Below are 17,083 nucleotides of genomic sequence, written 5' to 3'. Positions count from 1 at the left end.
TAAAAAGCAAATCCTTACGAACCTCGGAGCCTATTTTAAAAATAAAATAAAATTATTTTAAAACTTCTCTGAAACACAGTGTCTTTGTGGAGTTTAAATGAGCTTATAATCCAGAATACCGGGGTTTATTCTGGGGAAAACTCCAGAAGAAAGAGGCTATTTCAGAGGGTTTTTATGCCTAGAACAATAGCAGCAGTCTAAGATGCTGCTCCTTCTCTGCGGATATCCAAGCTTTTTCCAGCAGAAGCCAGAGAGGTTTCCCTGGCTTATGGCAGGGCCAGGGGCACACGAGGCTCGTGAGGCTCCTGCAGCAGCAGAGCCAGGACCGGAGCAGATGCTCCCACATCCCAGCCAGTGGTACCCGGGGCTGCGCTGGTTGCCCAGGCCACCAGATACTCAACAGTCAACTCCGGGCTGTCCCCCTCCATCGTTTCCATGATTCGAGGTGGATGGATTGCTTTTGTTGCTCTGAAACTGGGAAGCCTGAAGGGAGGTTGTTTTCTTTACATCTGGAATTGGCTGATGCTCTGCACAGAAGCAGCTGACATTCATTAGGTGTCCCTCATCCAAAGATTTAACCTCTGATTGCTAATAAGCTGATTTATGAATTAGCTGGTTTATAAACTGATTGCAGAGAGCATATCCTGAAAAATCTCATGCTCATCAGAGATTATCATCTGTGGCACTAATTGCAAATGTATGTTGGATTTCAGCAGCTTTATATTCTGCTTCGCTGAGCACTGTGATAAGGAAGAGCTGATACATCCAAGCAGAAGACCCGTTCACTTTAACGAAACTTTTATTTGAATTAATTAGAAACTCAGATTCTGTGGAGCATTACTGCTGCCCTGAATTCAATTACAACAGTGTATTCAGTAGGCAAATGCCAATTAATCAAGATTGGCTGAGTTCAACTCAAGAACCCCACAAGATACACTAAGAGCTGCGGGAACATATTTTCTTAACAGCATCGAGTCATTCTCCTGGTCACCTTGTTATTAATTCTAGCATTACACCAATGGTGTAAATCAGCATACAAGCATTGGTCTCAGCAAAGCTCCTCGTGAGCACCTCGTCCTAGAGCATAAAAGCCAAAAACCTAAAGCTAAAAAAAAAGTCCTTATATTTTTTCCTTGGCAATCACAGCAAATGGAATATAGAATTTCTGCTACATTTAGAAAACAACAGGTTTCCTTGGGGTTATCCTGAAATGAACCCAGTTTAGGTCCCCAACGCAGCCCCAGCAAGTTAAAAGACAGCTTTCCACTAACTTTGGTGGGAACCAAAGCTTCGCGGAGAAAACGTTGGCACGTCTTTCACATCACAGGCGTGTTGTACCGGGTCCTTCGGGGAGCAATCCCTTCATTAAACGCAGAAGAAACCGGGGGCTGTGTGTTAGTGACTGTCCGTGAAGAGAAGCAGGTGCTCCTAACGTGACTTCCAGACACCGAAGGAAGCGGAGACCCGGCGCGGCCCGTAAGCTCTGCCAAGCAGAATTCATGCGGAAAACGTCCATCGCAGTCTGCTCGACTCTCCACCTGCTGTCGAAATTCCCGACCGGGAGAGCAGCAAGTGCCAGGGGAGAGGAGCCGTGGGTGTGCCCCCCCCAGCCTGCCTTCTGCTGCCCATCGCTCCCAGATCACTGCTCCTCCGGGAGCGGAGAAGGCTTCCCGAGCAACGGAGCCGGAGCGGAGCAGAAAGGATGGGATTGTGTGAATTCACAGGATTGTGATTTGCAAGCTGTGGGTTGTGCTTTCGTTCCCAAAGGCCTCTATAAGGTCACCTTGTTTCTGCATGTCTCAGCTTTGCAACCTGAAGAAAGGCTCTTCCTTCTCCCCATCTCACCCCAAGATGTCCAGCCCCTGTCCATCAGCCCTGGCAATACCAGGACGGGGCACATACCAGGTCCTGACCGGTGCCAGGTTGGTGCTGGCTGCTGTTTATCCCCCTGCAGGTGCAGGAAGCCGAGGCTCAAAGGGACACCCTGGGGACCCACCACGGGGGACCGCAGGACTGCCCCGGTGCCAACACACTCCCTGCAGCTCTGCCATCCGACCCGCAGACGGACAATGCCATGGAAACAGGAACTGTTGCCACAAAACTTTCTCCTTACACTTAGAGGCCAAAACCCCAGTATCCTCGTCCTGGTTTCTGCTGGAACAGAGTTAGTTGTTCTTTGTAGCAGCCAGGAGAGCTCCGTGTTTGGGATTTAGTTCAGGATTTGTTATAAGAAGAATGTTGGCAGCGCACTGATGGTCCTAGTTGGTGCTGAGACATCAAGGACCTTTCAGCTTCCCGTGTTCTGCCGGTGTGCAGGAGCACAACAGGCTGGTGGGTAATGGCCGGGACAGAGGGCCCCCAGCTCCCCTTAGGATTTGAATTTAGGCTTAGGATTGAGGGGCAAATTGGCCAATGGAGTATTCCATATCATGCACTGTCATGCCCAGTATAGAGATGAGGGTAGACTGGGGAGAAGAGCTTTTGCTCTTCTGGGGGCTCTCACTGTTAGTCTCTCGGACTTCTGCCTCTCTCTCACTCTCCTTTCGGGTCTCTCACTTGTCCAGGATTGCAGTGTTGGGACTTAATTGTTTTGGGATCGTTAGCTGGGATGGGCCAGGCGTTGGTCAATGAGTGGCGAGCAATTACACTGTGCATCACCTGTTTGTATACATTATTATCATTAAACATACATAAATTCTATAATAATAATAATAAAAATAATAATAAATTGCTCTTATCTCAACCCTTGGGTCTCTTTCCCTTTTCCCCTTTAATCCTCGTCCCCATCCCCTGGGAGAGAGGGAGGGTGAGTGAGCAGCTAGGTGGCATTTAGTTGCTGGTCGGGCTAAAGCCCAACAATCCTGCTCACATCCACTGTATGATTTTATTCACTATTCTTTACATTGAGGGTGCTGAGGCACTGGCACAGGTTGCCCAGAGAAGCTGTGGATGCCCCATCCCTGGAGGTGTTCAAGGCCAGGTTGGATGAGGCTTTGGGCAACCTGGTGTAGTGGAGGGTGTCCCTGTCCATGGCCGGGGGGTTGGAACTGGATGATCTTTGAGGTTCCTTCCAACTCAAACCATTCTATGATTCTATTCTATTCTATGACCATGTTTTGTGACACAGGTGTGTTTTGGTTCTGGAGGAGGTGAAGCCCTGTCCTCAACAAAGCAAACGCATTTGCACTGACTCAAAAATGTTCCCTGCGTTTACACGTCCAGCTGTACTGCAGGATGGAGCGCGGGGTGAGCCGGGGCCAGGGGTCCGGCTGAGCCCGGGAGAGGGGATGGTGGGAGCAGGGCTGGCCTCCTCGGGAGCATCTGCTCAGCGGTGGTCTTACTGGGGAATTTACACACAGGCAATGCAAAACAAATGGGGTGGGTTTATATGTCACATAACGCTGGGCTACAGAAAGCAAAAACGAAGGCAAGAACTTCATTATGCTCAGCAACATCCCTCTTTCATTAGAAACCAAATACGTTTTGTCTGCAGTGACTATAAAGCAAATGCCTGGGAAACATCACAAGCAATCCATTCCTTCTTCTGGCCGGCTCCGAAAAGCCACAGTGACGGGAAGGCTCACGTGGGCTGGATCGGAGCCAACGCGCAGAACGTTTGGGGGCCCCTTCGTGTGTTCAGCAAAAGTAAATCCCATTTCGGCTCCAGCCTCTCTCAGGAACTTCCCTCTCAGGCACCTCCAATGGGCCAGAAAGGCTTTTTCTACACCCAGAAATCATTTCTGAGCATCTATGCGTGACATATCACCTGGAACTCGTGTCTGGCCGTACCCATCCACCTACGGGCTCCTGTTGCTTGGCAGGAGTGGGTCAGCCGAGGAGGGACCACGCGTCCGGCAAGGAAAACCCAAATTTTATACAAAGTGTCCCCATGCACAATAGGGCACAGCGGCCGCTCTGCCAGGTCCCCCACGCAACGCTGACTCACAGAATCTGACCCTATACATTTTATATATCTCTAGGAAAACTTTTTTTTCAAGAGTGCTAAGGTTCTGTATCTAGGAGCTGCAAAATTTCCATGCTGGAAGGATTTAGGAAATCACCAGGCTGAGGGCTGGAGGGGCACAGCTTCGCACTCGTGTTCTCCCACGGTGCTGGGTGCCAGCAGCCAAAGGTTAAGGCACCTGTGCTTCCTACTGACGCCCAGGTCAGGAATGTTGGAGGAAGTGCCTGGGAGGGGCGATGGAAGAGAACTGGACTTCTTTATAAACTAACAAGTCTCAAAGGAAATGACTTTAGTTTCTTGCACAGAAAGCTTTAGGTGAATGTGATTTGGCTGCCTATGAGAGGAAAAAACAGGAGACAGAAAAAAAACCCTCCTGAGAACACTTTATAGTGGAGTTACACAACTGGGAGACACAGAGACCTCCAGCCACGGAGAGACCGTGTCCAAAGCAGCGGGATGCTGGGGTGCGGGATCAGGAGGATGCGAAGGGGTGGATCCACTCCAGCCACGGAGGAGGCTGCGCTGAGCAGCCGTGGGACCAGAGCTGCTGCAGCCAGAAAGGTCTTGGCCACCGAAAAGGTCTCGGCCACCAAAAAGCCACCAGGGACTGCTGTGCCCCCAGCCAGCTCCCACCCAGACACCCTCCTTGCCCCTCTGGCAAACCACCGTCCCTACAAAATTAAGATACTTCTTTATCACTTACAACCACCGCTCTGGCATTAAGCTCTCTGTTGCTCAAAATATCAGCACTGCTACAAAAGTTAAGAGTTTTCTCAGTATAAAAATGGGAAAATATATGAGGCAAACTGTTAGCTGGCATGAAGCAGCAGAGATGAGTGCACTTGGACACGACACAGCTACGCAGACTGACACAGCCAGAGATCCAGCCTCGCTGATTAGCCACCCACGAGGAGCATTATAGAAAAAAGGCTTTTAAAAACACCAACAATAAATTTGCCACCTGGGTATAATTTGTGGATTTCGGTGTTTGTTTAGGTCATCACATATTTTGTCTCAAATGAAGCAGCCATAAAGTAGCACAATATCCTGTCCAACATGAAATAACTCCATAAATGGAGATGAATTAACAGGAGTTCAGTTCAAACCCGAATCAGGCTTTGCAGTTTGTTTGGGCTTCTCCATCCTGCCCATTCCACCGCTGCGGTGTGATTCAGCAGCAGAAGGTCTGTCCCCACCTCGGGCTGATGCTCACACCTAATGGGATGTGCAATTCTGTCTCTTTTTAGCTTTTTACAGTGAGTGACCCATTCTGATGAGGTAATAGGAACCTTACACCATTACAGAGGAGAAAGCTCTGTCCAGGACTAAAAATATCACATTTAATTGTCCAAAAGGACAGAAAAAGTGTGCTTCCTGAAGCATGTTGTAACTATTCAGTTGGACACCAGCTGTAACAGCCTCTTACTCATGAATTCTGTCTTCTTAGTCACAGAAATAGAGAAGACCTAATAAGTTGCCTCACTCGTTCAGTGAAGAATATTTTCCTGACAGCACTGTCCAAACTTTTTTTTGCCAAGTTCAGCAAAGGGGCTTCCACTATTTCCTTTGTCAAATCCCGTACGGGATCAGGAACTCTTAGGGATTTTTTTTTATCCCTGCTGTCTATTGTCGTCAGCTGGATTTCATCGCTGCCCGACAGCGCGGAAACGGCGCGTGCAGCGCGGGGGTCTGCGGGAAGGGTCGGCTGGAGGCTGTGGGCTGGCTGGGGACGAGCTGCCAACAAATCATTTCCAAATGAGTCATCAGCAGTTGCTGCTTGGTGGCTGTGAGATGCAGAGGAACCTCTCTGCCGTTGAACTCAGTTGCTCCATCCCAGCTTCAGTTTACGAACCATCGAGGCGCTCGAGGTTTGTGTGGCATTTCGAGGGCACTGCACATCTCCCCATCTTCAGCCCGTCGGACCCCGTCTGACTCGGGAAGGGGATCTAAGGCAAAGCTGGCCTGGCTCTGAGCCGGAGCTCGGGTCCCATGACCTCTGGAGGTCCCATCCAGCCTCACGTGCCCCGTGATCCTTCAAGGTGTTTCGTCAGTGCGTGTCGGCCAGCATACACTGGTGAGAAAGTTCTGGAAAGGCGAGCGTGGGTGAAGCTTGTAGCACATACAAAAGCCACAGCCTGGGCTCCCACAGCTACATCTGCACTGCACTCCTGGACCGAGTTGGCCAACACAAAATAAGCTGTAAAATCTTTCTCTAACCAAGCCTTCACGATGAGCACCCTTCAGGGACGAGGAGCAGCGTTTCCCAGGGGGGGTGAATCGCCCAGCGCCCGTCCCGCAGCGCTCCCCGTTCCTCACTCTGCTGCTTCACCACCTTTGAGCCACTGACCACTGGAGACATCCCGAAGCAATCTGCCAAAACCCGCCCAAATCGGTACACACGTGTTTCTGCATATGAGTGAAACGGGAGGGGGGGGGAAACACAACCCCAAAGTAACCTCTTTATTTGGCTGTAAATTAAAACCATTGCACCAACGCTATGCAAGAAATCCAATGAATTTTTATTTCTCCCAAAAGGTTCCATTGACCTCTGCTGAAGAGGATTTGGGAAATGCTCACTGGATACGTACCTGAGAGGTGTGCAGAGGTTGGCCGTGCTGTCCTGGGGCGATGCTCCCCGTGGCCGTGGCATGGCTGGGCTGTGGCTCCTGTGGGAACCGGGTGGAGGGGCCACACATGGGAACCCCTAGGAAGGTGGGCAAGGTGGGCAAGGGCAACCCAGCAATCGCTTCCTCTGCAAAGTACAGTCTAAAGAAAACTTCTTCTGCCCAGAATTATTTTTTCAATCTCTTTCAGAAGAACAATAGTACACTTATTTCAGCAATTCTACAAAAGCACAACGTGGAAAACTACCTGGGGATCTATAAACTTAAAAGCTTCCTTGAACATATGTTTAAACTATTCATGCTTCTCTCGAGACATTCTGAACAGGCACAATGGACTCCGCATCCACGAAAACAGAAAAGCAAATATCAACCTGTGCCAAGTATTTGTATTCTCTCTCCCCCAGCAGTGACACTGGTTGTTGTAAAAGTAGTCCTGAAATCAGGATATTGAAAGAAGCAGTGAACGGTTCTTGGGGTGAACTAAAGAAAAACGATGTGACTTGGGCCTGAGGAGTATTTTCCTGACAACAGGCAAGCAGAGGCAATGCCACAGTGCTGGGCGGCCGTGCTCATCAGAAGCACCACTAGATGAATGTTACTGCTACTGAGGAAAAATAAGGAGCTTCAGAGCACCACTAAGGTTGAAAGCCAACCAAAAAACCATGTTAAATCTTCAAAGAGGCACAGAGGACTTAAAAAGGCTGAACAATTCATCCTTCCTGCACGTTTTATGAGCTCCCAGAATTGCCAGAATTTGTTTGACGTTGTGACACCTCACCTGGCATTTCTAAACACCCATTAAAATACTGTATTTTTTGGCAACCACGCGCTATTTTGTATGACATCTTTAAAGGCTGCAATCATTCCGTTTTGGTGGAACACCGTTAGCTTCTTCTGCTCACCGGTGCTGTATCCAGATGGACCTTGGAGCAAACAATGGGACAGAAGAGGACCCTCAGTCCCACATGGGTTTTTCAGATATGTCCATCTTTTGTTTAAACCACAGAAAAGTGAATTAGAAGACCGGGTACAATTTCTAGCATGAGCTGCCTGTTTTTCTTGGAACTCGTTATTTAACCATTTGATGCCACAGTCTCACTCATCTGTTAGAAACATTATTTACCCTGTCTGCGACGACTAATTTGGAGATAATGTTTGCAAAAGGCCCTTAAATGCCTCAGTTAGAGAAGTAGATGGGAGTTATTTTCTTAATGATAAATTCAAGTTCAGCTATAGACTCATTGTCATAGTGTAATACTGTGCTTGAAGCAGACGAATACTTCAAATATCCATAACACTTGCTTTCCATGCTCCTTGAATTTTAAGTGGTTTTTGTTATTTTTTCAGAACATAAGGCATCTTTACTCCACACTCAGGTCATACACTTTCCTAAGAAACCTGGAGAAAGGCTGAGGAACATAAAGAGCTGCACATGTTAAAAAAACAATAGCATGATCTGACTCACGGATTATCCTAATGCCCACTAAACGCTCGGGATAACGGCCAAGCTGCTCGTTGAAGGACATTCCCACCGTCATCGGTGGGAGCTTTTCTATTGACGTCACTCAATATTGGATCAAAGTTTTCAATGCTGTTAAACAAGTTTTTGTACAATATCACCTAACAGCCTTGCATGTTCTTAAATATTGTTTATTTTATTTAAAATTGTTTATTTTATTTAAAATATTGTTCATTTTATTTAAACTCTGAGGGCAAGTTCTCCTCCAAATCCTGCAACGCAGCTCTCTCAACCTAAATGAGTTGCACAGATGCAGCCAAAGGCAGAATTTTGGCTGGGCCGATGCAGTTTCTGAGTAACATGTTTCTTTCTCTCCATTTCCTTGCACTCCAGTAAATGTCAGACCTATTTCTATGGCAATTCCTTCAAAATACTTTAAATATTCATCTCAGGCTCAGCTTTTCCGTGTCCGAGTAACTGCATGCTTGGGATGAGGGGAAAAAGAAAATCAACTTAATTTGTGCGGAATGAGTTTCTTTGAGGAGCGTGCTCCAGAAGGTAAGCTAGTGCAAAGCTCTGAAGGGGTTGAAGGCATCACAGGAGCATCTTCAGTGGGAAGAGCCTGCAGCTTATTAACCACAAAATTATGTGCCAAGAACCTAATGATACCAGAGGAAAGGGATGGACAAAGATGTGCTTGACCTTCTCTGAGCAGGGATGTGAATGTGTGTTGTCCTCTGACTGCAGGCGTCGTGTTCTCGGTCTCAGCCTAGACCATGCCCATCTTAACCATCCCCAGTAAGAACACATGACGACGAAACCTCTTAAAACTAACCTTATTTGACTGAAACCTATTCATGCAACCAGCTGAGCAGGTACGAGAAGGGTGCTGAGGAACCAGAGAGGATAACTCCATCGCCCACACAGCTGCAGCGGGAAAGGATGGGCATCTACACCCCAAAACGACAAACACGGGGGAAATCTCGACAGCCCAGAGCTGAGGGGACTGGTGGACAGCTGTAGGCGGGCGGCGGGAGGGCCTGACAGATGAAAGGAGCAGTGATGGATGGTGTTGCAGCAACAGTCACTGCACAAGCAGAAAAGGAAACAAAAGAAACAGGATACGGCTGTTTAAGGAGGTTGATATGTTACATTCCCACAAGCATTTATGAATTCCTGCTTATGCACTACAAATATTGGCCATTACTTTTATTTTTTTGCCCACTAAGCAAAGCTACTGCCTGTATTCAGGGTTTCTGAATTTGCACCGTTACGTTTTGTAATCTGAGAGCACAAATGCGAATTTAGGGAATATTAAGAGGGAAATAAGACGAGAGATGCAGTAAATCAAAATGTCAATCTTGAATTGTTATGACAGTCTTGAAAATTGTATTTGCGTGTTAGTTGACTGCGTTTGGTCTCACTTGGTGCCCAGGAGATCAGCTCCCAGAAATGGCAGGGTTTGGACACCAAAGCATCTTAATTCTGACCTGCAGGCCTCGCTAGTGAGAGGAATGCTTAGTCCATTTGTCTCTTTACAGTAACAAAAAAAATGAGGGCTGAGCTAAAGCCCATGATGTCAGTAGGGAGTTTCTTCATTTGGTGTTACTGTTACTGAGTTCCTCATTTAGTGCTTATGGATGATGAATGCTCTTTCTTTTCTCTAGCTTGAGCACCTCACAGCGTTTCATCTCAAAGTTCAAGCAAAATATTTTTCAAAAGATTTTTGGAAATCCTCCTACTGCAATCCGATGAACTCAGGAAATTGGGAGAGTTCGAATTGTTAAACACACCTCACACATCCAGGATAAACACCACCGAAAACGCTCTGCATTTTCCATTTAATTCTAGGGGAAGTTTCTTTCAGTTCCCCCAGGGCAGTAACAAGTTATAGAATCATATCATAGAACATAGAATGGTTTGGGTTGGAAGGGACCTTCAAGATCATCCAGTTCCAACCCCCCTTCCATGGGCAAGGACACCTTCCACTACACCAGGTTGCTCAAAGCCTCATCCAACCTGGCCTTGAACACTTCCAGGGATGGGGCAGCCACAGCTTCTTTGGGAAACCTGGTCCAGTGTTTCACCACCTTCATTGTAAAAAATTTCTTCCTTAGATCTAATGGAAATCTCCCCTCTTTCAGTTTAAAGCCATTGCCTTGTGTCCTGTCACTACATGCCCTTGTCCAACGCCCCTCTCCAGCTTTCTTGAAGCCCCTTTAGGTACTGGAAGGCTGCTGGAAGGTCTCCCTGAAGCCTCCTCTTCTCCAGGCTATGTTGTGATTCACTGTGTATTAGCAGTTTTCACCTGTGATGTGAAGGTGCTCGTGCCTCTATAAGTAGATAACTTCTGCAAAAGTCCCATAAACAATGACAAACAGCCCGAGTGGAGCATCTACGCTAAGCACTGAGCTGAACCTTGTGCCTTACGTCTTGTTCTTGTGCCCTAAGCAATTTTATCAGTGTTGCTTCGTCCTTGCCATGCAGTTTACACATCGTGTTTGCTGGACCAGGACTGCTCGCTCCGGCTTCTCCCTGGGCAGCGTGTCAGATACCCTTGGCACAGTGAGAATGCCTCTGCACGGGGCGAGACAGCAGCTGATGAATCAGGCTACATGAATTCTGGCAGAACGCACAGGGATAAGATATCACAAGCCTTATCTCCTCATTTTTCAAGCGTACTGCTTGTCCCTCTGTCCCTATCACCGTGAGGCTGTGGGATGTTCTGAAGTGAATGGGGAAGCTTCGGTGCAACCCACCTGCAGAAACCTTTGTGATTACTGAGGATTAATACCGGCATCTGTGGAACTCAGCCTTTCAAAAACAGTTTGCTGTACTTATCTCTGAACGATAAAAGGCAAACTTTCCTTGACCTGCATAAATTCGGAACATTCAGCTTAATTTTCTCCAGTTGTCTGCATTCTGGGGCTGTACAACACCAAAAAAGGAAGCACCACTATCAACGGAGTCAAGAGTGAGGGTGATAAATGCTGAAATCCCAAAGAAAGGCTGGGGTCCTCCTCTGCTGAACAGGTACAATCGCTTGGTTTCTACCACATGAAACAATAATACTAAAAACGTACCAAATTTGTTTGCAGAATATACCAACAGCTGACATCTCTCATCATCTCACAAGAAAAAAATACAAAAGCTCAGTGTTTAGCTGCTCGGCGAAGTGACTCACATTATACCAGAGGTTTTGACTTTGTTCTTCCAGGCACCCTTTCTGACAGGAAATCAATCAGTTTAATCCCATAATGGGAACAATTAGCCTTACTGAAAAAGCAGATCACTTGTAATCTCGTCTTCTGCTTACGATATCGGGCCAGTATTTCTTGTTATTTTCTCAACTGCTGCTCATCAGTCACGTTGTCATGCCTGCAAAGAGGTTACAGCTCATGTAGAGGAAGAGTCGGGGCTAATCCTGCCCTCGCTGTCAGCACCAGGAGGTCACCCATCCCCAAAGCAAACAGAGCAGCTTCTTGCATCTGGTCAATATATTCCAGGCTCATAACCTCACGAGTGAGATGAAAAGGAACTGAGCATCTCCTCCGGTGCGGCCACTGACAGTGGCAGGGTCCCCAGTTGGCCACTTTGTGACGTCCAGGCTTGTCATCAGGTTAGTCTCAGCCTGGGAATTAGAGGCTGGTAATTAGACCCGAGCTAACAGGTGCTTGCTCTTCCATTTGCTCTGCTGCCTGAGATGGAAAATGGGACTGATGGTCCTGGGGTGAACACGGGACCAACTCACTTTTCAGCAAAATCGATAGGAAGCAGGAAATACCAAAAAAGGCCGTGTTTTGATTGCAAACAGTACGATGGAACATTTTGTGAGCTTTCCCCGAGCCCTGACCAGCTGCCTCGTCCTTCTCCGCAGCCTTATGTGAAGTTGCTGGTTATCAAGACGAGGCTGCTGCCACGCCAGGTCATTGCTTCCCTGTGCTCTCCCTTGGGAAATCCATCCGCCGGCTCTTATCTTGTGTTTAGTCTGCGACGTCTGCGAGGTGGGGATTCATCCCTGCCGTTCCACGGGTTGCCAAACCCCGGCTGTACGAAGCTCTGGCAAACGGCTGGGAGGCTGATGAGCACAGATTAGAATAATACAGAACAATTGTCTCGGTAGTATTTGCCAGATTTGCCAGAACATAAGAATAAACTGCACTTTGGGTCAGGCACTGCTGCTTTTGACCCTCTGAATATATTTTACAAAGACAAAGGATTTATTTACCTTGGTCCTTACCGTGAACCTGCGTCTGCTGCGCGGTATTTAGGAGAATCAAAGCCAGAACTGGCCTTGCACAGCACAGCTCCTTGCGTACGGTTTTCTCCGTAGCAATCCAAGAAAGCCAGAAAGCCTTGGGAGGCAGCAGCCCGCTCCACCTGAAGGTGGTTACAGAAGATGAAATTCTACTGGACCAGCGAGATTTCTTTCATTATCCTAATGATTTCTATCACAGCTGGATTTTTCTCTGTGGGATGCTTAGATCAGTGAGATAAACTTTTTAGAAATGATTTAGGCAAACAAATGAATTCAATAGAATTCAGAATGACAGCTCCCCACACTTGGGCATCCGCCAAGGAACTCTCAAAAGCCAAAATAATAACTCAGATCTGAGAGCTCCTGCAAAGCCTATAAATTAAGTAATCCTTTGGAAACCTGCAGTTAAATCTATCACAGGGTTGGGATTTGCCTGGACTTAATCCAGATAATGAGTTTCAAAATTAACTGTGTTCACAGGATGTTGGTTTTTTGGATATTTTGGATTTTTTAAACTATTAAGTAAAGAACGAAACTGAAACCCTTCAGAATCTGTTGTACGTGAATCCCATCGGGTTAGGAAGGCACCAGAAAGGATTTGTTTAGGCAATGAAATTGGAAAATTAAGATGAAACTGTCTAGGACTACTACTCCAACAGCTCCATGTTCTTCTGATGTTGGAGGCCCATAAAAATGAGGTGTCTTTGGAATATAAATGTATTCCAGACCTCTGTTTACCCGAATGCAGGTGAATGCGACAGAAGTTCAGTTAATATTTTCCTCACTAGCTTTCTGTATGAAGTAGGGAACTGCCAAATGAACCTCTATTAAAACTTCTTGCAGTTTAATAATTTCTACTAGTACCAAATAATCACCTTCAAATGGCCTTTTAACCTACATGTTGGGCCAAAAAATGTCTCACTGTTAATTTCATCTTCTTCAGATGACATTCCATCACCGTCCTGGATCAGCGTTTCCAAATGTGCCCTTTCTAGAAGGCAAATTAGGCATGACTGATGGATGAGTGAAAACTGTAATTCCCAGCACATTCCCAGTTACAGGTCACATATTCTTGCTGAATAGTTTAATTGTGAGGTGAGATATATTCTGGCTAGAAATGGAGATGTAGCTGATGTAGCTACCAGATAACGGAGGTGCCAGCAGTCATCCTGGGGACTCCACAAACACTTGGGTGGTTCTACAGGAAGATGCTGCTGGTTTAGGAGAGTCATATGTGCCACATGAATGTCATTAAGTCACTTCAAAACCTAAGCTGTGCCTGCTGGGAATAAAACAGAAAGTACATGCTGATTCACTGAGCAACTTGACAAGTTGCAACCAAGAGAGCTGCCCCTGCTCTAGCAATCACAGTTGTACATACAGGTAGAGGTTTTTATTCCTCCACATCAAAAGAACATTCATCTATAGAGCAGCTGAAGTCTACTTTAAACTCTGAAAAACAAAGAAGCTTCTCTTAGCACGCCTTTTGCAGACCTCTCTGACAAATGTAGTAATTTATTGAACTTACAAGGTTTTTCAGGTATTTTTTTCATAGTCTACAAACAAAATCTTTCATGAAGGGCCTGAGGGCAGTGCAAAGAGGACAGTAACTGCAACATGTCACGGACTGGTAATCAAATTGTGTCCATCAAGCAATTTATGAATGACTAACTTCTAATAAGAAGGAAAACACTGAATAAAATGTTCGTAACAACCCATACATCAATTTATTGCCCTTAAACTGATGTGAAAATATCAGAGGATCTCATTTTGACGTCCACTAGACCCAACCAGCTGCTATAGAGGACTCCTGGCTAACTTCAGCCTCCCGAAACCGCTCCGAGGAGAAACCGCCATCGTCCAGAAGAAGATGATTTGTAGAGCAGGAAAATCTCCTGACCTAGAGGAAAACTCTCAAGCCATAACAATGCTTGAAGTCACTCTCATGTGGGCAGATGTTCAAAACCAGCGTTGGGGGGTCATTATTGGGCCTCTCAGCTAAGCTTGGGAGCTCTGCTAGGTGTCGGGAGGGTGGCAAGTGGAAAACCTGAATGCTCATTCAAAATGGGACACAGAGCTGGATATCCGTAGTTTACCCAGTCGATCTGTGATAACAAAGGAAGGAAACCGAGAGTGTCACCAGTGGCACAGGAGAGCCAGAATGGAACAGTTCAAAAAAGAAACAAAGAGATGATAAGGCTTCGGGGGTGGAAAAACACCGGAAACGAACACCGAGGAAAATATTGCAGTGGGGAAAGATAAAGCGAATGGAGTGATGAGATTGAATTCCCCAACACGTTTGACCTCTGTTTTGAATAATGTGTGGTCTTTGTTAGAGCTGGCGGCAGGGCGTCAGCACGCGGCAGAAGAAGGAGCACGTTGGAGATACGGAGTTTTAGCCGGGTGTCAGGGCTCGCTCCCGCAGCAATATCCCCCCAGCTCCTGCCAGTTCTCCTGATTTCTGTTCCGGAAGTAGAACTCGAATTAGTTTTTACAAATGACTTGAAAAATAATTTTAAAATTCTCAAGTTATCAAAGACAAAACAAATAAATTTATGAGCCCCCCTTGGTTGATTGAAGCGAGAGCACCAGCGGGTCCTTTGCAGGCTGCAAAATTGTATTGGCTTTGCTCAGAAAAAGCACATGTGTAAAGGTGTGTGAGCAACTGGGGGAAAATGGGAAATGTGGAGTTCTTTAGCTAATGTTCTTATTGCCCAAATCCTGGGAAAAAAACCTCTGTCGCTGATAGAGGGGGACCAAATTAATTCCTGATGCAGTTCTGAACTCTGAGGGCTGCTCTACACGTGGGCACTTTCCATCAGGAGCAATTCAGCTGCAGATACTTTTATTCAGAGTAAAACTGCCTCTACTTCACCTCAGTTTAATATATTTTGGAATATAGTCTCATTTGGATCAAGCACATGCACAAGTTTATACTGATTTGGCTAATTCTAATTGTATTTTACTTGGGTGAACTTTGCAATGAGCCTTTAGTTACGTGAGGGGCTGAACATTCAAAGTGCCTCGGAGCCAGCAGCTTTCCCAGCAGCTTTTGAAATGAATACTTTAATAGTGGGGATTTCTGCGTTTTGATCAGCTATTTCCTGTGCCAGTGGATGGCTTTGAAAGCCCCGATGGTTCGCTGCGCAGCAGAGCCCACCGCTCACAGCCCGAGTGCAATTTAGAAACCGCCCCGGTAATCAAGCCCCGATGAACACCAGTGGAAAATGTTTGGCTCCACTGAGCTGCAATCTCCATTTTTTTCTCTGCTCTTTTCCTTTTCTCTGTTTTTCTCGTTGCTACTTTCCAGCAAACTTAGTTTCTTTCACAGAAAGGATTTTTTCCCTTTCCCTCCTAAGAGGAAGGAGATGCCAGTGGGGACACACCGTGCTCGTGCACGGCTTTAACCCAGACCTTGGGACACTCCTCGTCACCCAACAGCAAGAGCAGGAGGTGGGATGTAAACAAGACCTCCACTCTCTGCAAGACAAATTTTGGTGTTCAGCTGGACGGATTTTCTAACGCATGTAAGGAAACCTCAGGCCAGCCTACTCCCAGACTTCTGCAGGCTGGGTGATATCATGCAGGAATGGGGAGAAATGATTCATCACCAGTTGCAGAGACAAAAGTCAGCTCTTACAGCCTCTCTCCGTGGAGGACAAAGCATATGGGTGGAAGCTCTGCAGGTACCAGCTGCAGCTGAGCTGCTCCTCTCTGGGTACCTTTCTAGCAAAGCAAACAAAGGTGGCTGTGTTTCGGGTTCATAGCACAAAACACCCGCTGCATTCACGTTGCTGAATCCCACGGCTGCAGCGGAGCTCGGGAGCGTGTTTAAAAGTCTCAGCTCCCAGCCCTGTCCCGGACCGAAGCCGCCCGGATAACACGGGCACAGCAGTGAGCCAGTCGCACGGAGCTTCCCGTGTCACAAGCGCGTGTGAAAAGACTTCACAGCAGGCAGCACATAAATCAAACTCACAGAAACTGGGCGACAAGAAGCTACATGATGAAACCGGACTTTTCGAACAATGAATCCTTTGTTAGTTCCTTTTTTGAAGTGGGATATTCCGGCCCAGCCCTTTCCAGGAAGAACAGAAGCTCTCCCAAGCCGAGACATTTTGAGTTTTGCTTTCAGCTTTTGGGGAAGACGCTGAGCAGCTGTGCTGCCCACCCAGCCCACCACTGAGCTACTGCTGCATGCCTACAAGACATCACCTTAAACACCCTCTGCTGCATGGACATCTTCTGGGTGCTCTGATGGGCACCGATTTGGCTGTACCACCAGGAAGCAGCGATGCCCTGTGGTGCCTTGATGCTGCCCAGAGAACCCTGCAAAGACACAGTGATGCTGGGGTGCATTGGCTAAGTGATTCCCAAACTGCTTTAAACCCAACCTGATTATTTTCTTGGAAGTTTATCTTTTGGCCAAGTGATGATTGTGAAGGATTCCCAAACTGCTTTAAATCCAACTTGACTATTTTCTCGAATTTTTCTCTTTTCCCCTTCAACATAGAATCACAGAATGGTTTGGGTTGGAAGGGACCTTCAAGATCATCCAGTTCCAACCCCCCCTGCCATGGACAAGGACACCCTCCACTACACCAGGTTGCTCAAAGCCCCATCCAACCTGGCCTTGAACACTTCCAGGGATGGGGCAGCCACAGCTTCTCTGGGCAACCTGTGCCAGTGCCTCACCACCCTCGGAGAGAACAATTTCTTCCTTAGATCTAATCTAAATCTCCCCGCTTCCAGTTTAAAGCCATTGCCCCGTGTTCTGTCAC

Source organism: Tauraco erythrolophus, chromosome 16 (assembly GCF_009769465.1).
Source record: "Tauraco erythrolophus isolate bTauEry1 chromosome 16, bTauEry1.pri, whole genome shotgun sequence".
Taxonomy (NCBI): domain Eukaryota; kingdom Metazoa; phylum Chordata; class Aves; order Musophagiformes; family Musophagidae; genus Tauraco; species Tauraco erythrolophus.
The sequence above is the reverse complement of the archived record's forward strand: the minus strand, read 5'-3'. Positions refer to the sequence as shown.